This window comes from Geospiza fortis, unplaced genomic scaffold, assembly GCF_000277835.1.
Source record: "Geospiza fortis unplaced genomic scaffold, GeoFor_1.0 scaffold330, whole genome shotgun sequence".
Lineage (NCBI taxonomy): Eukaryota > Metazoa > Chordata > Aves > Passeriformes > Thraupidae > Geospiza > Geospiza fortis.
Window position 1 is genome coordinate 169,394 of NW_005054400.1, and position 21,152 is coordinate 190,545.

The following is a 21,152-nucleotide window of genomic DNA, read 5'->3' on the forward strand; positions in this document are numbered from 1 at the left end:
AAGCAGCAACCACTTCATCTGCAGAATAACCTTTCTGTGAGTGTCCTTCTGCCTATTGATTTGCTGATCTCCATCACAAAATCTCAAACTACTGCTTCATACCCTGCTTCCCTTTGAAGTAGACTTATGTAATTGTATACAGGTAAAAAAAGAAAAAGAAATCAAAGACCCGGGAGTTTTGCCTCCCCACTCTGTGCCCTAAAAGGAAAACCACAATCACATTTGCCTTTTTTGTGTAATAATCCTTTCATACCTGAGATGTAGCACTCCATGGGCTTGGTTTTCATTAAGTGCTTACAAGTATCTGCAAGGCTGTCAGTCACCTCAGAAAACACACCAGCTGATTTTCCAGGACTGCAGTACTATGTTCACCAACTGCATACTGCATGGTCACTTCAAACCAGTCCATGTAAAACTTGATTTCAAACTCTCCAGGAGTTACAGAAGATGCCAAGCCAGTTACAGTTTATTTGAAAAATGCAGACACTGAAGGTAGCAGGTTAAGTTGTCTGACAGGTCAAACACTGGCTTGGAAACTTCAGATGATCAGAAATCCTTAAGCAGGTTTGTGTTTGGTACCCCAGTTTCAAAAAACTCTCAGGAGCAACTAAGCCAGCCTCCTGTAAGAAGTTGATTTTTACACATCTCATCTCAAAAAGTTCCCAGGATAGGAACACCCCAGACTGTGGAACAAGAAATGCTCTCTCACACAAAACCAGATGCAAATGTAGTTCATGTTCTCAGTTTTCAGAGCTGGATGCGAAACTGAGCTAAAATTGTCTCCTAAACCCCAACTTTTATTACAAGAAACCAGTTACTCCCAATTGCCTGATCTAGAAAACAAAGAAGTGAGAATATCTTGCTTTTTTTCTTTCTTGTATTTCTGATAAGGCACCAGATGAAAAGGAGTGAAAATTACTATTTCTAAAACTTCCATGCCACAAAAACATCAGTTTCTAATGAAGACTAAAACCACATTTTGGTAAATCTAACTGTTCTGTCTTTACAGTAGTGATTGGAAAGGTAATTTGTAATCAGTGGTATTCAGCACGGCACAGGATCCTTTCTGGCAATCCAGGAAAAAAAAGTATTAAGGAAATACAACCAAGGTATTTTTTCTGTTGCTGGAAAACCTCTGGCTCAAACCAGTCAGCCTTAGCTTGGAACAGCATTGAGCTGAAGCTGATTACACCCAGGCAGGAGTCTGGGACTGGGAATGATTCCCTGTGTGTGTGGATATTTTACCAGACATTTGGGCACGTTGGTGGTAAAACTCTCCTCGTGGTTTTTTCATCACCTGGAATGTCCCCAGATAGGTCTGCAGAAGAGCCTGGGTATGAACAAGCTACAAGTGAAAATAGAGCCCCTTCTTCCACATGAACTGTAAACAAAAGCATCAGCTGGAGGAGCCTGACCTCTCACACTGCAGCGTCTGGAGAAGGAATCATTTTTGGTCCAATACATTTTCAAAACACTCAGGAAGGTCTGAGATATCAACCAGACTTCAGACCTGATCTGGAGGCCAGAGGCCCCCCTGCTGCCTTTGTGGATTTGGATCAGGGCCACGGAGAAACAGCAACTCTTCCAGCTTGCACTGGAAGACAATTGCCATTTGTAGGCAACGTGTGAATATTCAGGGGGCTTTATTACACTGAATCCAGTAAAAAGTTTTACTCTGTATTAAGTTATTGCAGTGTTTGAAACTGAGCTGCAAAGTTTTGATTAAAAAAAAAAAAAATCAGTGAATTCCATATGGCTCCCAGGTGTTCCTCAACCTGGTCCCCAGTTTCCCCTTTCACCAGGAAAAGAAAAAAGGGATCTGGATTTATACCTAGAGATACCCTTCACTCTGCCACCACCCTGATGTTATTGTATCCAGCACTGCAGACAAAGCTTGGAGCTTCCTGCACAGTGTGGGCCCAGGTTTGCTTTCCCACTCTACAGCATTTACAGATGTTTTCAGGAAATTTGCTCCAGGCAGGTGAAGAAAGAAGTAAACTTTTTGGTTTTCCTCTATATTAATATTTCCTCCCTTGTCACAACATCCATGTGTGATTCATTCTCCATTCAAGATGTTCACCTAAACAGGCATGAAGTCAGTCAGGATTTTATTTTAAACCTTGTTAGGTTATTTTTTAAAGCATGTTTATGAGTTTTCTTTCATTCAGTTAATCTAACCACACAAACTCTTCGAGTACAACCAAATCTTAGAGGTACCATCTTGGAAGTCACTTCCAAGATTTTCCTTTTATATATGATGTTGGAAAATGTTGCAGCACAGAAACAGTCTCAACACCTTTCTTAGTTAATTTGCTCATTTATCTTGATAGAAGAAAAGCACAGTAAAATTTAAACTGATTCAGATATTTTTCAATTACAAACCAAAATGGATAGTGTCATGTAAAACCACAGAAAAAAACTCTACAATTTCTCATTCTTTCCCCCCCCTATTTTAAACTTAGAGACTTCAGAAATGCAATTTTCCTGACTTCTACCTGAAATCCTGCTGACATTTTTGTTGTTACAGGACAAACTGTTTTAAGCATGTTAAACAAAAAGAATTACACCAAGACATGGAAAAGTTCAGCTGATGTTCCCTGTGATTTTGAGATAATTCAGCTCCTAAGTCTAACTGTTTTCCACACTCCAAGACACTGCAGGAAAGTCAAAGAAGAAAAAGCAAAAGCTCAAGTGTCAACAAAACTACATTTTTCTACTGAAGACAACTTTGGGATGAGGAAAAGGGACCAGCACAACAAAGACTGCACAAGACTCAATTTTGTGGATTATTTTTGTTCCTGTTAAGTGGGGAAAAAGAGCACAGCCTTTTGCCCAGGAAAGCTTGCCACTTTTATCCAACAGCCGCTGTTTGTTCTCTGTTCTCTTCCTCCCTCTGCACAGTCTCTGGGTTGTTCTGCATTTCCCCACTTTCCACACTTAAATTGCCTTCCAATACAGGGCCCCTCCAGCCACTGGAACTTTTTAAATACATATATGCAGGTGACAGCTGTCTAGGGAGAAGTACATTTCCCTCTTCTGGTCCTTTATGCTGGAGTTGATGCCACACAATTCCCTAAATATGGGTATTTGCCATGGCAACAACTGCAGCACAGTTTTGCAGAACTCTCCCCTTAAGTGGCTTAATGGAGATGGTATTTATTCCCTTTCTGAAGATTTAGCTTCAGTGACACATTAATACAAACATAAATGGAGCAAATATTTGTGTGCTTCTTGGGAATAACAAAGGCACGTTTATCTGATACACACAGAAAAGACATTTTTGAACCTCATTAATACATGAGTAGAAGTCAATGGAGGAAAATGGATCTTGTTAACTGGCTTCTTGGATACCAATAAGCATCTCATTTGCCTTAAACATATCAACCTAGCAACACTATTTATTCAATATAGAATAATCAGTGACATTAGAGAGCCCCAGCATTGCACACAGAGGAATGATTAATCTATTATTCATTCCACAATAAAGACTCTGAGGGATTTACCATATGAAAAGTGATATTCAGAAAAGGAGGTGGTATTTTTTTTTTCCCTGACCTGTATGGGAATTCCTGTCCTGTGGGATGAATTCCATTGAATAACATTGAGAGTTTTGGTTGTGGGTTTTGCCTTTTTTTTTTTTTTTTGAAGTACCCTTCCTTCCTGCGAGGCAGAAAAGAGATTCCAGAGGACTCTGGGACTGAGCATGTGGTGTGAAAACACAGGCATGGAACTTTGCATAGGCTGTATCACTCTTATGCCTTCTGAAGAGATGGGATTGTGTTGATTTGAGAAGCAGAAGCTCCTTTTTCCTCACTGCTGCCCATCTTGCCAGGCTGGCTGGCGTGGACATGAGGTTATAGGCACACACAGACATTTTGCGCATGCGCAGACTCCTGCGTACAGCTGTGAAAAACAACTTAACCCTCACACAAAACTGCCATCAGCCTGGATTCCATGTCCAGAGGACATCCACAAGTCTGACACTGCACCCAGGAACCAAAGAACCTCTGAGGACAATTTCCCTGCCCACTCCAGCCCAACAGCAGCTCTTGAGCCAGAGCACAGCCAGCTACCCCCATGAAAGCCACCAAACAAAAGGCTGTGCACCTGCTTTGCAAAGTTTAGACACAGCCATTAATTTTTTTTTCATCAACTGTTTAATAATTATTAAGAATCCTTCTGCTTACTCTGCAGTAACAGCCATGGCCTGAGCTCCAGCACAGCAGCAACTGAGCCCTGTACACCAACAGATGCACAGCTGTGCATTTAATTGGTGTCAAGGTGGCGCCTGAAAAGCAGCTACTTGAATATAGATTTAAATAACAGGACAGGTGACTTGCAATTACTACCTGTGCATTTGTGTGGACAGCCTGGGATTCTGCTGTTTCAAAGACCAAAACTTTTTAAATTTCTTTGCTTCAGGAAGTTTCTTGGAGAAGCAAAGAGGCCATTACAATCAAGGAGAACTTTTGTGTAAGTAAGCACTAAGTAAAAATTATAGAACTGGGATTTAGATCATGAAACTGTCTAAAAGGCAAGTTTGTTATTTGATTTTGAAATGTAATTGAAAATAAGAATAATGAAGATAATTCCAATTACTCTGGAATGGCCTTCTGCTCCTTGCAGGGTGTGCAGTGATTAACTAGCCTTTTATAGCACTTCATTTTTTTTCCCCCCAGTGATGGAAGATTTACCCAGGAATCCTTGGGTAAGAATAATTTGTTTTGGCAAAGGCATTTGCAGCAGAGTGGAGGGAGGGTGCTAACCTCTGTCTCAGCCCACTCAGCCCTTCTGGGCTGCCAGGGCAGCCAAGGGAGGAACTGCAGGAGGAGGATTTTCCATGCCAGTTTGAGCAGGCAGCAAACCATGCACACAACTGCAACTTTGATCATTCTGGCTACCAGAAAATTAACCTTAGGGCTACATCACAGCGTGCTGGCCTCAGCACATCTGTAAACACCCCTGAACTGTTTATGAAAAGCAAGCTGCACTTCTAAGGACCTCTGATGAATACTCCCACTTTCCATTGTTGGACTCTGAATAAGGAGCCCCACTGGTGTATTTCTTTTTTGTTTCAATATTAATTTTGGAGAGTCCTACTGATTTACATGAGTTATGTGTTGTCTTAGGATGTTCTAGCAATACACTGGACTAAAAGCAATGGTAGCTTCTCTCATCAAGAGCTCTGCTGCATCTTACCACTTGTCACCCATGTGCATCTTTACTGAACTCCAGAGATCTCAGAGAAAACTCTTTGGGATGACTAAAATAAGGGTGCTGTTTTTTGCCACAGTTTAGCTTAAATTATGCAAAACTCCGAGATATGCGAGGCATAAAGAAAGGAAGAACAAGGCCTTTAATTGAATTCAAGATCCACTTCAACTGAATTGCTAAAACCCTAAAACAGAAGAGCAGTTTTGCATTCTGCTAACATAATCCACCTCCATCCATGTTACTCCCCATGAGTCACACACACATAAGCTCTCAGTGCACAAGAAGCAAGAACAGACCACATAGCAAGCAGCTGAATCAGCCTCTCCTTTTAGGCCTTATATTTGCCCATGAAAATAGTGAATATTGAGACAGGACTATTCCAACTGTCATCTACAGCCCTTTGTTAGTGATAAGAAAGGAAATTTCTTCACTTGGAAATTCCAGTTTTTGTGCCAACAGCTGCATTGGTTCCTTGGCTGCTGTCAATAACTCTGTTCACTTTAGACCTTTCCAACACAGCATCTCAGAAACTGTTTGCTGCTTCTCAGCCCACAGCAGGGTAATTCCACCTGTAGGGCTATGGCTCCTGGAGGAAACACCATTTTTGTATTGCTGCCCTCTCAATCGGTTTGTAACATGGACAAGCGAAATGCCAAATTAATAAGCAGAAGCTCATTCCCTGCGTTCAGAGATGCAGGCCCTCAAAGCTTTGAGCTACAGATCCTACAGAACAAGGTAGTGCTGGAATGTGACCCACAGGAGCATTTTCCTGCTGGATGGCTGATGGAAGAGCACTGGGATGTGCCTTTCCTTGCTCCCACAGCCTGTAGTGGCAATCCTCACCCCACTGCCCTGCTCTGCCCACATTCCCCTGAGTGCCAACACAGTTCCTCCTCCTGTAACCCTCTGCCCTCCTCCCTCCCTGTGCTGATGCATTCCCACAGTCCTACCTGAGTTACTCCATGCAGCAAATCCCTTTTCTTGCTCCAAGTCAGCTCCATGGCCCAAACGAGCACCCACAGCCTCCAGGAAGGGGCTGAGTGAAGCAGGGCAAAAATGTTCCCTTGCACGGTGAAGGCACTGGAGCCCTGCCTGGCCAAGCACTGGGGGCCAGCAGCTCTCAGCAGTTACCTCAGGGTGTGGAGGGTGGAGCCCAGGCCCAGGTGAACTCCTCAGCCCACTCATTTCCAGCTGTGGAAATGAATTCCTAGATCATTCACCTCATCCCTGCACAAGCAGCAAATTCTCCATGCATCTCCCAAGCCCTGGGGGTAGAGGGGACGTCTCTCCTGTCCTGCACCCATAGCTGGGGGACACAGGAGACAAGGCCCTCAGCAGCTGCTGTGGCAATGGGGGGAGCCTGAGAGTCATTGGGGGGTCCCCACGAGGGAGAGGCGCCCAAATCTCATTGTTTGTCCCCAAATCTCATTGTCCCCAAGCAGCAGCAATCAATAGGGCTGTAATTACCCCTGCTGCTTTTTGGTCCCCCTAAACAGGGGGAGCGCAGCTTCGTGCCCGTGCTCCCATTGAGGATGCAGCTCTGCAAAACTACTCCTCTTATCCTCCTTTACATATTTATTACAACTCTTTAGACTGATCCACGCAAACCAAAGGAAAGCCACCAATGGAAAGGGGCCGGCTTGTGCCAGCAATCCCCAGACTGTCAAGCGATCACTGAAGATTGGACAGGTCCTGATGAAATAAATGTTGGCTGCTGACTCTTCCAATTTTGCAACACTCCTCTGTGTCACTGGAGCAGCCTTGTCCAAGATTGAGATATTTGCAAACTGTCATCTTTCATAAATATCTGCCTTGAGTGACACTTTGCCCCCCTCCATTTCCCTTTGAAATGTACCTAGCTGGCACGGAGCCTGCGGGATTTCATTGCTTGTGATAGGTGATTAGCAAAGAGATGATTTCCTCCTCCCTCCCCCTCCTCCCCTCTGCCAAAGGGCTGAGTGACAGGTCCAAAAGGCGAAAGGCAGACTGGGGAAGCAAATCTGCCAGAGGCAGAAGTGATGACACTCCGAAAACACTTCATTCATCTTGCCAAATTACAGGCTGGGCTGGGGACTGATGGAGACTGGAGGAGGGAGGTGGGGGGGGATAATCTCCTGCCTTTGCCTTGCCTGTTCTGTGCTCAGAAACATTGCAAAGCAGCTCCTGGAGCTGGAAGGATGCACCCCGATCCCCTGCAATTTCTGCTCTGTAATGCTCCCGGGCGAGCTGCTACCTGGCTGTGCTGCAGGCTCCTGACAGCAGCATGAAGCGCCTTAGTCATGGATGTCAGATCCCCTCAGCTCCCACAGCCTTCCCGCCTGGGCGTCAGGAACGGGGCTGAGAGGGAATTTCAAACAGCAAAACACAGCAGGAGCCACCTGCACAGCCCTCCCCTCATTTATCCTGCTCAGAGGGCAAAGCAGGAATTTGGGGTTGAGAGTTTTCCTGGTTTGGGAACCTCGGAGAGGTAATTTGGGAATGAACACAGGCGTGAGGCACTGATGATGCTGCTCTGGGATGAGCTGGGATGTCTTCTGAGAAACAGCAAAAACTAATTGTGTGCTTGGACAAAGTTCTGCACAAAACTTCCTTTCCCTTTTCCCATTCGGAATGAGAAATCCACTGTTTTCTTTTTTTCTTTTTTTTTTTTCTCCTCAAAACATTATCTAAAGAATGGCTTGATTTGGGCTTTTTCATTTAGGGAATGTTTTTTTGGTTTCTGGGTTTGAAGTGGATGCCTGTCTCAAATGTAATTACTTTTTTTTATTTTTTTTACCTTACATTTAATGGTTTAACATTGAAATGTTTCAGACTTGCCAATTAACTACTTCAACCCAAAGTATTTTGCCTGAATTCTCAACATGCCCCAAGTCTACTCTATTTACATTTTCAGACTTGACATTTCCTTTTAACAGTGAGATTGCTAACAAAGGAAATGATGTTTTCCTCCTGTCTTTGCCAATGGACATTGTAAGCAGTGATCATCGAATCTTAAATTCACTTTTCCAACTGAAGAGCAAGTCAGTTATTTCAGCTGGTGCAATTGAAACTCTCTCTCTTCTGTCATCCTGAAGTACTTCAAGAGATACACAAACCACTCCTGAAGAATGAGAGACAATGATTTTGTTTTTAATAATACATGAGTTTTTTGCTACATGTCAAAGGGAGAACACCAGATTCTGTTCTCTCCTAGGCTAGTCTAAGACCTAGGGTGCACTCAAACACAGACTTAATGCTGTTGTAAAAACTTATCTGAATGTTGTTGTATCAGAACCTACAGCTCAAATAGATGCTGATGTCACTTTTCATTTTTACTTGTGTTAATGAAGCCTTGGCTGGCTTTCTGTAGCATCATCAATGGTATCTCCCAGACTACATTGAACATGGAGTCCAGGGCATAATAAAGTGAATTGCTAATAACAGAAATAGATGCTGAGTACATTACAGAGTGAAGTGTCTACTCTAGACAGGAGAAGTACCATCTAAAATGATCCTGAGCTAATCATCCCAGAATCAAAAATATCAGGGGTGGAAATGATGAATGGCACTGTCTGTCCTGGAACTGTTTGATACAAGCATGTGTGTCAGGTATTTATTTGCTAAACTCCATTCAGCAGAAGCAATTCTAAAGAACTCCTAAAGATTCTAAATTAATTCTAAAGAACTTTAGAATTTTCTAACAGTTGAACCCAAACATAACATGGTTCCCTTTTTCTCTCGAACACTAAAAATGTGCTCAACTGAGACACAGAATGTGCATGTTCCCCACTGCTGGGTGCCCCATATCCAAGTGCTCAATGTTGTCAGATGGAAAAGACATTTCATGACAACAAAATTACATTTTTTTTCCTTATTGTATAAGCTTTTGCTTCTAAATTGGGAATGCTGGAAAATGACCATCATTTGGTGTTGGAACTGGGGAGTACCATCAAACATAAAAATAAAGCACAGGAAGGATCAAAGTGAGCCAATGCTTTCCAGTAGGTTCCACTACTAAAAATGTGTGCAGAAAAGAGAAAAAACTGATGCCATTTATTTTGAGAAGTTCTGTTCTGCCATCACTCAGCAATTTACATCTTCAAACAGCTAATTGAAATATCACACGCAGTGTGAGGTAGGCTGGCCTAAAAACGCAATATCCCTCCTCCTTCAGACTGAGAAATCTGGTTAGAGAAATTACAATGAGTTTCTCAAGGACAAACACTGAGTTTGTGATGGAACAGAGATTAAAATTTGGGGGCCCTCTGTCTCTCCCTTCAGCCACCTTGCTGCTTTATTCATGTTTGCACACAGCCAGACCTGCAGCCACACTGCAGAAAAAACACAACAGAAGGAGGGACAGTATGAATAAGCAAACCTGCATGTCAGCACATGGACAAATAACCCAGTTCTGCACCCACAGAGCAGTTCAGGTGAAGTTGAAGCCCCTCCACCAATACTTGCAACTGAAAGTAAAAATCCTTCTCAGCTGTCCCTGCAGCTGAATTATTTTCCCTGCAAAATCAGAATAAAAGAGAGAAGGGATTCCTCATCCAGAGTCCTTTAGGGTGTTGGGGGCTTTTTCCTGGGGGTAGGAGCTGTGATCCCCAGCTCTGGAAGCAGCCCAGGTGAGTGGTGCCTGCCAGCAGAGGAGCAGCTGAGGTTGGTGCTCTCACCTTGGAGAAGTTCCTTGGAATTTCCTTGGATGAGGTCTCGATCTGCAGAGAGGAGCAGGATTCATGCAGCTCTCTAAGATTTCCAGGGGTCATCTCCAAGGGTTTCTTGCTCATACCCTGATGTTAGACAGCTCTGCACCAAGGCAGTGAGGGGGCTGAGGATTGTAGTGGATGCAGCCACCTTATTTCTGGAGATGAGGAGAAAGTGATAAATGCTGCATATGTGAGCGTGAGATGTGGCGTAACCCATCTGGCCACCTACAAACACATGTGTTGTACCCATGACAAGTTAATTGTGCATTAATCAGGATATAATCTCATACTGCTAATGCAAGTCATGATGTAATTTTACCTTTACTACCTATGCAACTATGGCCATTATTATCCTGTAATAAATTGTATCACTTCAGGCTGATGAATGACACTAGTTAATGTCTCTCCACCTAATTTGTTATTTCACATGGTGATGTAGCATTACTTTGGTTTGGTTTTACCCAGGGAAGCTGCTTTACAGTTGTCTTTATTAGACTTTTCCAGAACATTTCCAACAGAAGGAAAAAAAAACCAAAGAAATTGGTACTTGTTTTTATTAAAAAATAAAAAGGGGAAGATTTAATCAGTTGTTTGCTTTTGTTGGGCTACTTCTTTCCAGTGAGCCTAGCTGTGAGCAGAAACAGAGATACTTCAAGCAGCAATAACCAAAAATGCTGATTTGGAATTAAGCACACATTTGGCCACATTGCTGCTTGTTTGTTGCATGTTTGATACAAGAATGAATAACTGCACATTCCCACTGCTCCCACAAGATGCACATAGGCCCGCTTGCTCAGTGGCAAGCAATTTAGTTGTGGCTTAAGAGAAAAATGTGTGTGTTGGAATTATGCAGTCACTTTTTAATTTTTGGCTTTTAAAACTCACCTCTTTGCCTGCACACCTGTGCGTCTCACCCTCCCACCTTGAGGTTTTTTAAAGTTCTGGGTGGTGGTTACAGAACACTTTTTTTTTTTTTTTGGTGATAAATAGGAGAATGCAGAGAGAGGACAGAGATGTAGAATGAGTTATTTTTCTAATGTTTTTCATTAAGCAGCAGCTGCTGTTTCCAAGCTGTCAGCTCTGTTGCCAGGGTGATTTTGTGCTCATGGCACAGAGCGGGGCTGGTGGGTTCAGCACATCCACCCTCCTGCCTGGGAGTGTCACTGCACCAGTGAACTCCTGGATCTGCAAACCCCTTCCCCTGGCTCTGCTGGGAATTGGGCTGCAGGAGCAGAACTCCTTGCTAAGGTCATTCAGCACTCTGCTCTGCCACGCCGGCACAGCCTTGTCTGCTCCCTTCCCCTGAAGTGGAACATATGAAACGTTTCATTTTGACATTTTAAATTTCACACACAGTTCTTGGGTCTTCTCCTCAAAGGACGTAACAGATGACCTAAGCAAGATATTAAATATTTCAGGCAGTGGCAGCAAACAAAGCCAACAAACCAAAATCAATGTTCAACTGTCTGCACAATGCTAACCAGCGACTTCAGTGGATCAACTTCTCCCTCCAAACGTTGTGCAAGGGTTAAAGAGCTTTGTTGGACTACACAGAGGACAACAGAGTTGTCTTGCACAGAGAAGTGTTTATATCCTAAGCACAGAAATAAGGGGCTCATTTTGTTATAATATTAAACTCAGTTTTCCTTCCAAAGTGCAACATTTTTCCAGTCTAGAAGGTAGGACTCCAAGACAGGGAGAGCATCTTTTCCATGGTTAGGGCATTATGATAAATTTATGGTTTCTGAGTGTCTAATGAATGCAGTAAGAAAGGTAAAACGTTCACAATTCTTTAATATACTGGTGAGAAAACCTTATCAGTTTTCTGGAGAATCACAAATGGCAACAGGTCAGATCAAATTTCTCATGTGGCATAAAATCATAAATGCAGTTCCCAGGCTACCTCAACTTTAATAAAATGAAGTCATCCATGTGTTGCTTTGTATTAATATTGCAACTAGGTTTAAGCATATATGAGCCATGATTTTTCCTCAAGTGTTAAATCAAATTGAATCACAGGTTTTTATGAGTGATAAAATGATAATAGACCAGATCTGGTCAGCCAGGATAATAACTTGATTCAGTACTTTGGATGTAAGTGTTTAAGATTTCCACAATAAAACTGTAATGTTATACCCTAAAGTGTGTTAATAACATTAAGTGATGTAACAGTGAAAGCGAACTGACAGAATGTAATACCCATAGGGCCATCATAATAGAAATAATTTATAATGTAACAGCAATAAAATCTTTAATGTTATCTCAATCCAGTCCTGTCCCCAAGTCTGGGGTTTCAGATTACACGTGATTTTTTCCTATGCATTTAAGTGTTAACTTAAAATAATTAAGAAAATGGTTTTCAAAGTGGAAGAGCCTTTCAAAGTTGCTGACCTGATAATAATATTATTAACTCTTTCCTTCCTACCAAAGTCCCGTGTGGCCAATAGCTGATATAAAAGGAGGTACATTTCTTTTGCTTCCATTTTTTCCCCCTTTTTAAACCAATTTGCAGCAGTCAAGGAATATGTAGGACTACCACACTACATGGAAAAGGTACCCCATCCTCTCCATTTTCACATCTAAACACAAACCCAAACCACACTGTAAAAGAGTTTGAGCAAAGACCCAGTAAATGTCACCACACCATAAACACAAGGTTGATGTTTCTGGCTACTCACCAAAGAAAGGGGAAGCCATTGGGGTGTCTTCCATCCTCACTGTGGCAAACCAGGACTTGTCCTGGAAGAGCCTGCTTGGATATTAGCAAATGTCCTTCCTGGCAAAAAATCTGGGATAAATTCCCCAGGGGAACCATGAGATCTTTTACAGTCAGATCTTTAAGAGTAAATCAGAGAACCTCACGTACATGACAGAGATCTTTCCTCCATCTCATGCAGCATAAATATGTCTCCTGGAATCTCAATATGGACTGATGTTTATCATCTCCTAAGACAGTGGTCTTTAGGAAATGAAGAGATTTTTTGTTATTCTCTTCAAAACATATGAAAAGAACTGACTGGACAGACATGTGCACAGATCTTGCAAAATATGTGCAGAAACATAACATTTAAAAGTAAGCCAAAACCAATCTTTAATGCTTAAACCAAGATTTACTTGTTTCAAGGTAAGGTATAATTTTATTCCTTCTTCCTGATCAAATTGCTTGCTAAGAATATTGACTGTTTTAGGCAGGAATACTGAGAGCTTTCTGTAATGTATGCCATGCCTCAGAGGAGCCAAACCAGAATAAATTCAGCATCTGAATTCTCTTGCAAACCCATCCAACTCAGGACTAATAACCTGTGTCTTTAGAAAATACTCCAGCATCAGACATACAAGATAGTTATGGTGCAATTAAGAAAAATCCTCTGACTCTCAGGTTCTCTCTGGACTCACCAGGGAATGCAGAAAAAAAATAACTGGAACTGAACAAAGAAGCAGCTTATCATCTTGAAATATGCTGGGTTAATCGTCCCTTTAAAAGCAAATGTATTAGGAAAACATTAGATCCTTAGCCCTCTGTGACATAATTACACAGGCTTCTGATTAAACAGAGGCTCTCATTAAGTAAAACATTTTATTTTAGTTTCTTGTTGGTTGTTGGTATTATTGGGCTTCCTGCCCAATTCCAGCCAGGCTACCATATGAACAGTGAAAACAGCCAACATTGTTAATACAATAACAACAACAACACTTGGCACTTCCAGCCTTCCCTTGGTCTCAGAATCTTACAGCAATTTACAGACATTTCTTGGGTGCAGCGCGTGACAAAGTGGTGGAGCAGGTAGGACTGACCACGCTTATTTGACAGATGGATAAATCAGGGCAGAGAGCGATTCACCTGCCTTGGCCTGGCTGCTAGAAAGTCAGTGGTGAGATCCAGAAGTCCTGAGGAGAAAACCACTTGGAATTACTGTTTCAGCTTCTTTCCTCCCTCCTTAATTGCTGTTGCTCTTTACAGGTTCCTTGTAGCAGAAGAGGACTTGTGCTGTGAAAAATCAAGCAGAGATGCAAATCATAAGGAAAAGGCAATTAAGCATTGCTTATTGTTTGTAGTTTAGGAAAGCCTGCTACAATTTCTCTCCCAAACTGATTTGTGGTGGTTTGCATAAAGCAGTAAGGACCTATTTTTGGCCAGCTGAGATGTAAAGTTTGCACTGTGGGTTAAAGCAGTAAGTAACAGAAGGATGTTTTCATTTCTAGATCACCAAATCTGGCCCTTCAGACTCACAGAGAGGCTTCTTTGCAGAGCTTCCAGTGATGGTAACGTAAGGAGAACACTTGTGCATGGGATAAGGGGTTCATTTATGAATGCACAACCTCTGAGTTGCCAACAGCACTGAGCTTTTGTCCTCCCATCCTCCTGATCACGTTTGGCAAAGATACTCCTCCCTCAGTGGCTGGGAAGGTGGCTCTTGTAGCCTGGAGTGGATTTATGTGGCCAAACTTACAAGAAAAGGCTTCAGTCTTCCGCCTGAAAAAGGGGGAATCAACTTCTGGCCTGCATCTGAAAACACCTCAGACACTGAAAGCTGAGCAGAGCTCACCTTTGCTGATCATGGTATGGATACAAGAGCAAAGTTTTGCAGAATACAGTTTCACTTCACACAGAAGGGTTAATTCCTAAGATTAATAAATATTTCTCACTGGTATGCTGGCTAGTAAGGAGAGTCACTGCTGATTTACCAGATTTCTGCCACAGCCAAATAATTCTTTTACTCTTTAGCCTAAAAGAGAGAACTTTGACATCTGGGAGCACGAAGCGTTAAACTCCTCTTAGTGAGGTTTAGAAACAAAATCTCACACAGCACATATAAATATCATCTGTATCCAGACTCCACCAGTGGGGATTGTAATTGGCACTGCTGTGAATTATCTGTTACTGATACACACCAACACCCCCTGGTTTGTAAGCTCAGGTGCCCCTTCCTGGCTGCAAAAATGAAAACACAACACCCACGTGCAAACCTAATGGAGTCAGTATCAGAACAAGCTTTCAGGTCTGTGTGCATGTATGACAAGAGTAGCAGAGGTGGAAACCTGCTTGTCACTTATCCAGCTGGAGATGAACAACTGGCTTCAAAAGAAACTCAGGAGTGAAAGAATAAAGGGAAGATGACCATGAACTCTCCTTTCCCCAAAGAAGTTCAAAGCTTCCTGATTTAGGTTCTTATCGCACTATAAAGAGGGGAAGCAAGGAAGATAAAAAATTTAAAAATAAATGATCTTTAAGAAATTATCCTCATCCGAGTGTCCTCCAATATGTCTGGTCCTCTAAGTGTTAAGTGAATTGTAACTAGATCCTAGGGAGACAGTTGCAACCTGGTTATCAGTGGCAGTAAATGGAAGATAATAGCCCCACTAGAGAGTTATGAAATGGCTTGTCTTTGAGCTGCCAAAGTGTTTAGGCTCTCTTTTATTATATTCACAGCAGTAATCCGATATGTCCTGACTTCTGTCATCTGTATGTAATGCTTATCAACTCTCTGCCAGTGATTCACCCCCTTGTCAGGGACAATTATTCCTCAAAGTGCTGAGGTTACGACTGAAGCAATATTATGACTGGAAAGAAAATATGAAAGGTGCAGAGCATCACAGCCAGCAATCTCGAGGCTGACGTCAAAGTGGAGGAGAACATTGTTGATAAAAAAATAAGGCATAACAGGAGTGTTGCACTGCTGTTCCCACAGCACTCCTGAGCTCTGCTAAGGTCATGCTTACCTATGATGATGGTGCTGGAAGGCTTTCCCATCGTTTTATTGGAGTTAGGTTTCTATACTTCCCTGGTTAGGTGTCTCTCTCAATTTATGTCCCCGTTTAAAGCCACTTAAAGCTGAAGAGGCAGCGTGTGTTCTGTCCCTCTAAATTTGCAGGCAGGAGCTCAGCCTAGGAAATTAATTTTCCTCCAGAGGATCACAAAATGAAAAGCATAATCTGAGGGACAGAGGGCCAAATCTTCAGTTTTCAAGTTGCCTGAAGTTACAGTAACACCTGCAATGAAATTCTGCTCCACCCAACCTTTTCCATCACTCTTTCACATGCCAAACTGAAGTAAATTTTGATCCTGAGCTCATGACTAGGGGAAAGCACAAGTCAGTGTCAACTCTTTCACATGCCTCAGCCAAAACTGGAGTAAATTTTGATCCGGAGCTCGTGACTAGGGGAAAGCACAAGTCAGTGTCCTGGCACCACGAGGGCAGTGCCGGGGAGCAGAAGGAAACTGGGATCAGAAGCTCAAGGCCATTGGGAGAGCGAGGGGCTGTGGCATTTCTTTGTCTCCTCTCACAGCAAGGGGTGAATGTGGCTTGGGAGCTTTGTCAAGGGCAATGAGGAAAGGCAGCTGGTCAGTGAACATAATGGTGAGACAGGGAGGCCAGAGAGGGGTGGCAGATGGTCCCAGGGGCTGTCCAGCTGACCAACAGCAGCACCTATGCCCTGCGTGCACATGTGGCACCAACCCAGGATGGGTTCTTAGGTGTCAGCCAGCACATAATTCACTGGACTGAGGGTTTCAGCCTACAGAGTAACAGAAGTGGAGGAAAACAATACCTCTCTGTGGTGTTTTGATAGTCCTTGGGCTCCAAAGTACAGTGCAAACTCTGTATTTCAGTGCATTTTGCAAACAAGGGGTTGGAGCAAGGCCATTCCCCTGCTTGGAGGGTCACAAGGGTCCAATTGCAAGGTCGGGGAGGCCCCAGTGAGAAGGCAAAACAAGCAGAGCTGGAGCAGGGAAGGAGGGAGGAGGCAGCCAGGGCTGAAAAAAGATGATGTCCCAAATCAGCTGGGTCAAATCAGAAAGTGGAGCCACTTCTCAGAGTGCAAGCCAGGCCTTGTGCAAGGTTTGGTGCTGCCGCTGGTGCTGGGACGTTTGGTGCTTCAACAGGAGCCCACAGGGGTCCCAAGGGTCACCAGCAGCAGGGTCAGCTGTGCTTCCATTGGGAGGGAAAACAGCCTCCAAAAGCACTGAGGAGAGGGAATGAATCACTGTGCCTTGTCTAATATATTGCAGTAATGTAATATAACAGCAATAACCCCCAGAGTACCATCTGGTGAACTTGTGACTAAACACAGCTTGTTTTGCTCAAGGCACACAGGCAATGGACAAGTATATATTTTATTCCTTCGCTTCACCCTGCCCAAGCGCAAGTGGTAGCAAAACTATTCCTTTGGAATTTTAGACCATCTACAAATCAGAGCTGCAAGCAGTTATTTCTCCCCTATGAAACACACAGGCAGCTCGCTCTGCAGGAGGGTGCTCAGCAGCAAAAACTCCTGAGTCTCAGTCGTGCCCACCAAAGTAGACAGAGGCCTGATCTCAGCTGCTCACTCCCCATTTCTGATGCTGCAAAATTCCCCGTTAAAGCCCTGTGTGTAGGTGGATGTTTCAGGTGATATTTCCCAGGGAGGCCTGACTCACCCATGATGAATATTGGTGACTAGCTGCTCTGACCTTGGTCAGAGTTAATCCTGCAGGAATGAAAAGGTTCAGATTTCAGCACTCACTGGAAGAAAAGGGAAGAGAGGAGGAGCAGCCCCCTACTAAGATAAAGACATGACCAGTGGCTCTGCCATCAGTTACAGCATTGCTTGCATTTGGCATCACATTATGAAAATACCTATTCAGAGGGGAGAAGGAGATCAAAGAGAACATTTCCGTGGCGATGACTTTAGCTCCACTCCACTCTGCTCCCTCTCCTCCTCCCGTCCTTGGCGTTCCAAGGCTCCTGCTCTATTCATCCCCTCCGTGCCACCCCGGGTTTATAACACCACATCATCATCAGCAGCAGCACTAATAACCCGTGATTCTTTCCCCCCATTGTGTTTGTCAGAGTCAGTAATCTGGGCACTACAGCAGCACAGCACTGAAAAGCTACAGTGTGTTCCTATAGCAACCAGCTAATCCGCAGGTGGAAGGTGATTGGGCACCTTTTGCACCGGAACAATAATTTGAAAGATCTTTTTCAGTGTGCTGTTCTGCAGCATGAGTTCATTGTGCTGCAGCCCACCACGAGCCGTTAGAAGCTGTCAGGAAAATGCACAAATCACAGCCAGGAGAGGCGAGGCCTTCCAGCAACAAGCCCTTGAAATATTTCACGGCAGGTTAAGAGGCCAAATTGTGTATGGCGAGATGTATTGTGTAGGATAAAACAAAGAGCTTGTATAATAAGCCAGTGCTGACAGTCTCCAAGTCAGGGAATCCCAGTGAAGTGTAAGGCTGTGCATGAATATGAGTTTTCCTGAGCTGTGGAAGGAAAACGGCTGTAATAAAAGAAAGTGCTGGGCAGAGCTCCCACATTCGACTCTTCCAAAACCAATTACTCCCACCTGGCTATTCCCATTTCTCCTAAAACATCTCTTGTTACAGAAGAGAATTTAATATTCTCTAATTGAAACCTCTAATTTAAGGCATTTGCTTGCTATCCTCAAAGTCTGAAATCCTGGCCTGGATTTTCACAGGGTGATTAGATATTGTAGAAGTCTCAAATGTTTGGATATCCAAAGACAAACTAAAAAACCTTCAAGAAATACACAGCACGTTTCCTCTGAAAGCCAGGCTTTGTTATATTTCTCAGAGTCAAGTAGTCTGAACTTGAGGTAGGGAGTGATCTTCCATTCCATGGCTTGGAATGAGAGATGACCTTTAAGCTCTCTTCCAAACCATTTCAGGTTTCCCTGATCCTTCCAAGTAAACCAGCCCGATCCACAGAGCCAGCGCAGCACAGGCAATGAGAGAGCAAACACCTTCATGCCAATCTCAAGCAACCTGTCCTTTGCAGTCTATGTCTAACTTCTACCCTTTTTTCTCTTTTCTTTTCCTTTTTTTTGAAAACACTGGACCAGAAATAGTAGACATAGATACAAACCTCTTTAAAGCTCAGCTGTAGAAGCAGATGCATTTCCCATACAGCCATTGCAGTGGAAAGTGAGAGCAGATAATGGAAATGATGTAACAGGCCCTGTCACAGGAAGGAAAAATAAAAGGAAATCTGTTAAAAACTTCAATAAGTAGAGAGAAATAGCACAAGGGCTTCTTTACCTCAGTTTAATCACACTGAAGAAAGAATGTCTTTATTAAATGCCTGGACTTAATAAAAATGTCAAAAATTCTCATTGCATAAATCAGCTCTTTCAAAATTTGCTGGGGTGATGGAGGAGAAGACTTAAAAACAGAGGGCAAACAGAAGTTTAGTTATTAGGTTATGACTTCCAAGACTGCAGCTTCAAAACTTCCCTACATTTACTGGCCCAAGATTCCAGCCTGGGATGCTTCTATCTAAAGCAAATTTCCTAAATATGAGACAATGCAGTCAGTGTCTCATTTACAGCTGAAGAGTTTTATAAAGCAACATGTCCACTGAGAGCTGAATCAACAAACAAACAGGACAGAACAGATCCTGCTTTTATGACCTAACTGTTTTGCTCATCCCAAAGTAGGATGAATAAAATGGATGAGGCAGGTTCACCTACTCAATCCAAACCAAGAGAATAAAAGCTTGGATGGGGTCTTGCATATTCCCCCCAGGGTATTATTAGATTATTGAATATTCTACAGCAAACATGAGCATCTTCCTCTTTCTTCCCCCTCCTGCCTTTCACCTACCTTGTAATTCAGGAAATCTTCCCAATGAAAGTTTAACTGAAACAGGCAAATGTCTCATAAATTTTCTTAATAAACAATTTCCAGAAAAGTATTAAAAAACTTTTGACCATCTTTAATTGTGAAATGTATTGATTGTTCTTCTCAAGTAATTCATGCCTGAAAATGACATATTTCTGTTCCTTTCAGAGGACTTGGATAGATAGCATTGTTTTTCTTTCCAAAGCACATCAAAGAGCCCAAATTTTGGCAGGCTTTCTGTTTTGTTAAAAAAAAAAAAAGAAAAGAAAGGGGGGAAAAGAAAGAAAAACATCAGCAAAACAAAGCTAAGAATAACTGCTCTTTTCTGAAGAGTTGTGGGCTTCTTCCCTTCCAGATTCATGTCATGGTGCTCACTTCAGGGAGCTGCTGAGACACAGAGCCTGGAGGTGGGGAGGAGGAGAGCAATGGAAAGATCAGAGAATTGGCACGGGACACAGAGCCCTTCTCCTCTTGATGTTCAGGCTGAATCTAGACACGGTCAGTCAGAACCCAGTGTCATCATGGCTTTTAAACACTTTCATGGGCCATGCAAGGTCACACTGGGGCCTCTAACGCAGGGGGACAAGTTTCCACATATCTGCAGCTGCTGCTTTATAGCCAGCTCTGGTGATAGCTGCTCTCCAGTTTGTTGTATCTCCATTTTGTAAGTGAATGAATTCCAGAAATTGGCTGGATTTGGGTTGAGAATAGCCCTTTCCTTTCAGGACAAGGATGGACAGAAAGTACTGAGAGAGCTGAGTACCTCCCCCTTCTGCTCAAATGTTCTGAGGAAGTAGGTTGGTATTGCTGCAGAAAGGTTTCCAATTTTGAGCATGTTTTTGCCCCTGGATCCATTTTTCTTGATTTCCTTGCTCAGCTAGGGATTATGATTTACTTATCACAGACCTGCACTCCTGTGGCAGGATCTGATGTCTGTGCTGTTGGTAAAATATTGTGCACTATTGCCAGATGTTAAATATGAAGGAATAACATAAAAAAAATGAGAAAGAAATGCCACCAGCTCTTACTAACTCTGTGAAGCAACTTTTATCTTGATTTACTGTGTAACTGGTGGTAGAATCAGATTATTTTAAGGCTTAAAATTCTCCTGGTGATTGTGGTACAAGTGGCAGAGTTTCCAGAGCTTCCCAAGCAGGGCTGCTTTGCTCTGAATTGAGAATAAGATATGAGGAAAGGCTCACAAAAGCAGTGGAGATATTCTGAGGGAAATGCCAGCACTGCCTGCTTTATCACCCAAACTGTGGTGTCACACTGAGCTGAAATGTGCAAACCTTCCCCACCATGGCCTGCTCTGGGGTAAAACTACTTTTTGACTCTATGGGACTTTTAATGGACTGTTATCATCCAACAGACACAGGGCTGAAGGAGCTGGCAGTGCATGGAATTTCTGGAAAAGGCCACAAAATCCCTGGAGTGTGGCATGGACCTGCAGCCTGGCCCAGTTCATGTCATGCCCACTCTTTGGGGAAGGAGCAGAAAGGCACAAAGACAGAGCAGCTCACACAAAACCCACTGAACTTAGCTCAGAGTGACAAACCAGAGTGCATCCCTTGGCTGACTTGTAAATGACTGGGGCACAGAAAACGTCCTCTGGATCAAGATGACAGGGC

At 43.1% G+C, this 21,152-nt stretch overlaps 1 long non-coding RNA gene across 1 annotated transcript; it reads right to left on the minus strand.

Annotated features, from left to right (window-relative positions):
- Window positions 1-13,465: 13,465 nt before the first annotated feature.
- On the minus strand, window positions 13,466-18,859 carry LOC115948451. Its single transcript, XR_004082282.1, has 2 exons — window positions 18,767-18,859; window positions 13,466-13,890 (listed from the first exon to the last, which is right to left on the minus strand). It is a non-coding gene; the product is annotated as an uncharacterized LOC115948451 (long non-coding RNA).
- Window positions 18,860-21,152: the final 2,293 nt, after the last annotated feature.